The 6,000-nt window shown below is 44.4% G+C and overlaps 1 protein-coding gene across 1 annotated transcript in view; it reads right to left on the bottom strand.

Annotated features, from left to right (window-relative positions):
* PLS3 (plastin 3) overlaps window positions 1-5,457 on the bottom strand; it is an 80,097-nt gene extending 74,640 nt beyond the window's left edge. The window contains exon 1 of the mRNA XM_081125062.1: window positions 5,323-5,457. The gene's annotated coding sequence lies outside the window, so the exon portion shown is untranslated. The remainder of the gene's footprint in view (window positions 1-5,322) is intronic.
* Window positions 5,458-6,000: the final 543 nt, after the last annotated feature.

Genomic DNA, 6,000 nt, shown 5'->3' on the forward strand with positions numbered 1-6,000 from the left:
TTTGAATTTATATAGCACCTGTCTGCTGAAGAGCCAAGGCTTACATAGCTCACTTATCCTTTCAGCATGCCTGTGAAATACATAGATTGGAAACAGATGGCTAACAAAGTAAAATCCAGATATGAACAGAGAACTTCCAATATTTACTTAAGATGGGCTATCTGTCCAAACTGTAGAGGACTAAAAGGTCTCGGATTCCATACTCAATGCCTTTCCCAATTAACAACAATACCTCCTTACTATCAAACAAATTTCTAGACTGGTAAGAAAAATTAAGCTTTCTTATAATATAAAATCAGTAAGTTTAATGTGCCAAAAATCCTTGTTGAGGAATGATATAAACAGTGGCTCTACATTTTAAAGAGCTAACATTAGCCCTAGAATAAGCCAGTGGTGATCATCAATTTGCCAACAAGGTATTTAGCTTGGTTCAATATATTGCATTAAAAGTTGAAAAATCAACTGATAAATATAACTGAAATAAGCCAGACTATAACTATTTGGAAAAAAAAAATCCCAGGAAACCAAAAACCTTGAGCCATGCCCTCATTTTATAAATGAGAAAATTCATGGTGTCTGGCACATGTGTGTACTCAATGTTAGTTATCAATATAAAAAATTTAAGTGGCTTTCTCAAGGTCAAACTATGAGTCAGTGGCAGAGCCATGTGTAGAATCCAGTTCTTCTGAAGCCAATTCCAACATACTTCCCCTTTAGGATTTTAATTTTCACTTAACCAGCAATGCTTTTCATCCCTAAAGTAGTTTTATACTCACTAATATTTGTCTTTCAAGTGGTAAAAATAAGGCAAATTCAATATTAAACATATTGAATGTTTTGAAACTGCCTCACCTCCGTAACTATCTACAAGTTGGCCCAAGTATTATCAGATCTTTTTCTGAGAGTGACATTTCACGATTAGACAGTTTTTTATATCTCTAAGCCACAACTTTAACCAAAGCTCTCTCATAACTAAAAACAGCTAGTCGTGACCACTGGTATCTAAAAGAGCTTCCAACAGTGTAATGTATCCAAAAAGCTTTTGAAACTTCCAACACATCGAGCATACGTTACATGTTACATCACTCTTTAGAATAATTTATACAGACTTAGAACATGATCTAGCTGTTTTCTTCTAAACTGAGTTTTATTATTTTCACAGATCAAATTTTCCACCCTCTGGATTACTTTTCACCAAAAGAAAAATTACCATATGAGCAAGCAGAAAATGATTCTAAAAACAGATACACAAATTGTCATGTATAGACAGACGCTCATTTGCAATTTTATACTAGCTACTTTTAGAATCTGTACTAAATAGCAAAGACAAACATTTTAGTATACACATTCCACCTAGATTACACTACATCAAACACAATAGCAAATTCATGAATTTATCATATGTGCTAGGAATATTATGTCAGTAAATTCCTTGGAAAGGCAAGTAGAAATAATGCCCAAGACAGAATACAGAATAATGAATGGCAAATGGACTTTCTTCCTTTTCCCTGTCAGTTTCACCAAAAATAATCACTTTAGTGCTCAAGCACCATGGCCAAACTACCTTCTTCTTTTCAGTAAAAGGCACTCTGTTTGCCTAGGAGCAAAATTTTATTTGGTTTCTGATAGTGCCCTGGATACTAACATTCTGCCAGTATAAATAGTCATGGTCAAATCTAATGTCCATGTAACCATTTGTAGAAGAGACTTAGTTTCAAACAAATAATATTCACCAGTCATAATTAATTCTTCTACTCAAAATGTTATAAGCCTACAGAGTTTTAGCAATTGAATTTCAGCAATGACATCAGACTAGAGACCTTGGGCTTCCATGTTGATTGTATTAAGTCACAGGTAGAGCATAATTTGTTTGGCTCTCCCTGTCCCAAGAAAAAGAAGTTGATAACTTGATAGATCTAACAGTAGAAATTAAGAATTAGACTTACAATCCCCTAATTTTAATCATAAATCTGGGTTCATGAGATCATACCACTGAAAAATGAAGTCAGCAATGTAGTCAGCGGTTTTTAGTGAGTAGACATCCCAAGACAATGAAATGCTGTGGACTAAGAGCCCAGTGATGATCCTGTTTTGACATGAATTAATAATATTTTAAAGAAATATCTCCCTACCACTTTAACCTAGTTGGATAGTTGTACTCTTCTTTTTTGAGGTTAAATAATTATTAGAAGTTTAATCTAGAGCCATGGCCGTGTAGCTCAGTTGGTTAGAGCATTGTCCCTATATACCAAGGTTGCGGGGTTTGAGCCTCAGTCAGGGTACATACAAGAAACAACCAATGAATGTATAAATAAATGGAACAACAAATCAATGTCTCTGTCTTTAAAATCAATCAATAAAAAAATAAAATAAATAAAATCAACCAATTAAAAATTTAAAAAGTTCAATCTAAAATTATATTATTACCTCACTTCCACTGAGGGTGGGGAGGCAGCTGGCTATGTACTAGCTCAGTTAATGCCAATAACTCAGGTGCAGATTGAAGTCACTTCCAGCTAATGTGTGCCCCCAGGCTAGCCCTTGGGGTCAGAACTATGTGCTTTAAAGTAGTTCTAGTTTTTAGGCTCAGAAACCCAAGCACAGCAGGAAAATGGAGTGTTGGAGTCAATCAGAGGTTGCTGCAGCAGACAAAGGGTTTTTGGCTAATGCATACAAAGCCAAAATCTCTTAATGTTCCCAGTTTCATTTTTAGCTGCCCTAGTTGTTTTCAAGGCTGCATCCATTTTTGTGAATAAGTAAAGCTTTTAAACTCATGACCTCAGAGATACCTCTGCCCATTTCTATACTCTGCAATATATAATCTGAACACCAAAAACTACCACGTTCTTCCTACAGCAACCATAACTTGGGCCACGAGGGCGGGTATTGGTCAAGATGGGAGTTGTTTCAGTGTCCTCTCATTATTCTACCGAACTTTTGACAGGCAAAGACCCAACCAACTCGACTTGTCAAATTTTGTGTCCACTGTTTTTGTGCTTGATTTCTGATCCAATTAATTCCAAACCAAAAATAACTGATGGTTAATTTAATTTTTTTCTATTATTTTTTATTTTTCAATTACAGTTTACATTCAATATTATTTTGTATTAGTTTCAGGTGCACAGCATAGTAGTTAGACAATCATATATGTTCTTTACAAAGTGTTTTCCCCTGATATTTCCAGTACCCACCTGGCACCATACATAGTCATTACAATATTATTGACTGTATTCCCTGTGCTGTACTTTACATCCCTGTGACTATTTTGTAACTACCAATCTGTACTTCTCAATCCCTTCACTTATTCCACCCAGTCTCCCAAACCCCTCCCTCCTGGCAACTAACTGATGGTTAATTTTAGTCAAGAGATGATCCACCACCTTCAGACAGATGCCTAATATAGAGAACACTACAATTAGAATATAGGCCAGACCCAGGAATATGGACAAAGCCTTATTTTTTTTAACACTATGTCAGGGGATATAGCTTCAAATCTATCATTTAGAGGTGAAATAGGGTATGAATAAAAGAACAATTTTCCTGGAAAATAATTAGTAAGATATTTTTAAAATATAGAAAAGCCTTTACTAGCCTGAAGGCCCATAGGGGAGATATATGTCCCAGCAGAAACATATCTCAAACCCTTATTTTAAAAACAACTCTTGTTTTTATTTTGGATAAAATCTGATCACTAAATTCCCTCTCTGTTCCCCTCATCTAAATCCAAGTAGAATTCCCTTGAGTAGAGGCTGGCTAGTTCACACTCCCTTCCTCCTTTTTGAGGCTGTAGTTTTGGGAATTGGGCTTCAGCCATTACATTCCAATCTTAAAGTCAAAAGAAGTCACGTGACCATTACCCTAGGGGCATCAGAGAGTTGGGGCACGTGATGCCCACTGGCATGTGTGGGACTCTGGCCACTTCATTGGAATTCACTGTAAATTGCATCTCCAGGATGCAATTTAGGCTTCCAATCACATTGTGACATCCAGTTAAATGGAGTAGTGCTTACCTCAGTTTTTAACTTCACGTATGTTTTCTACCTCCAGTGTGGCCAGCCAGGCTCTCCGCCCCATCCCCCATCCCTCCAAGCAGGCCAGGCACCCCAAGCATCGCGTTTATCTGATCCAGCCCAGTTAGACCTAAGCTCAACCCTCCGCAGCACTAGGGATGTAACACACTGCAGGTGAGGAGCAAGAAGCATCCTACGCCGCTTTAACCCCACTCCACCTCCCAGGCTGGGATCATCTCCTGTTCTGGAGCGAGGCCATCGGAGCCGCCTGCACACTAGAGAGGTAGCAGAGGCGGCGGCGGCGGAGGCAACTTTGGGACAGGCGAGCAGCCTGGGCGGGGGGAAGTCGGCGTCCCCCAGCCTCTCATTAGAGCGCTTAAAGACTGCGGGTGGAGAAAATACCCGCAAGTGCAGCTGATGGGGGGTCGGGGATAGTACCCCACCTCACACCGACTTCAGGGCTCTGCGGTCCAGAGCGTGCCTAGAGATCCCCCGTTGCCTCAGTCCCGACCTCGCGCTCGGGGCTACAGAGCCAGAGGAGCTGTGAAGGAAGCCAACGGGCGGCGGGAGTCGGGGGGGGGGGGGGGGGGGAGAGAACAGAAAAGTACTGCCCGGATGGCTTGGGAGATGTTCGGCTACTGGAAGGACGAAAGTGCTTACTCATAGGGAGACGCGGTGCGATCGCGACGCTCTCGCTAAGGGCAAGGAAAGCAGGCGGACAGCGGGCCACAGGAGCCTCGTTCCCTCCCGGGGACACGGTCCCCCAGAGTCCCGGGGCGGCGCGAGCCCGGGAGGTCACCCGAGGCGGGCGAGCGGGGGCCAGAGGCGTCGCGGGCTGCGGGCTCCGGGATTTCCTGAATCCCGAGCGGGGCGGGGGCGGGGGGTGTTGGCAGGAGCTGGAGAAGGACGACAGAGGGAAGTTAGGCGCTCGGTTTCCACTTCGGGCGGCAGCCACGGAAGGGAAGAAGGGCAAGTGTTGGCGTCAGGGACTCCAGCTCAAGGTTGGCAACAAGTCAAGAGCAACTACTGGGAAAGACCCTTCCCTATAGCGAAGGGCAGAAAGCGTGCTGGCGGCGGGTGCCGGTCGTGGGCAACACTGTCACTTCCACCCATCCCGGATGGTAAGGATCGCTTTGGCACTCAAGGGCTGGGACTGAGATTCTTCCAGCTCCCCTCTCTGCGCTGTCCCCCGCCCCTCGTGCAATTCACGTCCCTGCTGAGGTTCCGGGAGATGCTCTCCCCGGACCCACTCCTGCCAACGCCCAGGCACACCCCTTACCCTGGTGCCCTAGCGTGCGGACGGAGCACTAACCTGAAGTCGCAGGGTGCTGGATCTAGCCCGACTGCCTCCGCCCGACGCGCTCAGACAACTTCTGCCTCTCGGAATCTTTGCGGCTGCGGTTCTAAAGCCAGCACTCCCTCCCCTCCGGCCAGCCCCTCCGCCCCTGAGCCGTCGCTATTGGTTCGGGTGGCGCTTGCAGGCGGCCTGGGAACCAGGAAGCGGATTGGGCCATGAGCACGTCACATCAGCTGGGTGAGGAGCTGGGAGGATAACCACAGGGATGGGCGCCGGGGAGCGAAGGGGACTGGAACCCCGCGGCTGCGATCAGAGATCTGGCCCCCGCACTTGCTTCTCCCTCTCCCTGGCTAAGAAAGAGATTAGAAAAGTCCACAGTGCCTGGCTCGGAGTAGAGGTTTAAAAAAAATCTTATGGAATATATGAAAAGGTGGGAAAGTCGGGAACGAGAGTTTGAATGCCACCAAGCCCCTATTTAAGTCTACGGAGGGTACAGTTTCTCCCCGAAATCTTGAAGAGAATCTCAGTAAGGGAAGGGACATTTCCAGTAGTTGTATCGGTTCCAGTTAGCCCAGGTGCCAAGCAGCGCAGAGGGAAAACCTCAGCAATTCTCCCTTAGCAGGTCTGGGAAGCACACCGTGGACAGGACGGGGCTCTCAAGTCTTTAGCTTCGTGCCAAGTACACTGGCACGA

This window comes from Miniopterus schreibersii (assembly GCF_964146895.1).
Source record: "Miniopterus schreibersii genome assembly, chromosome: X".
Lineage (NCBI taxonomy): Eukaryota > Metazoa > Chordata > Mammalia > Chiroptera > Miniopteridae > Miniopterus > Miniopterus schreibersii.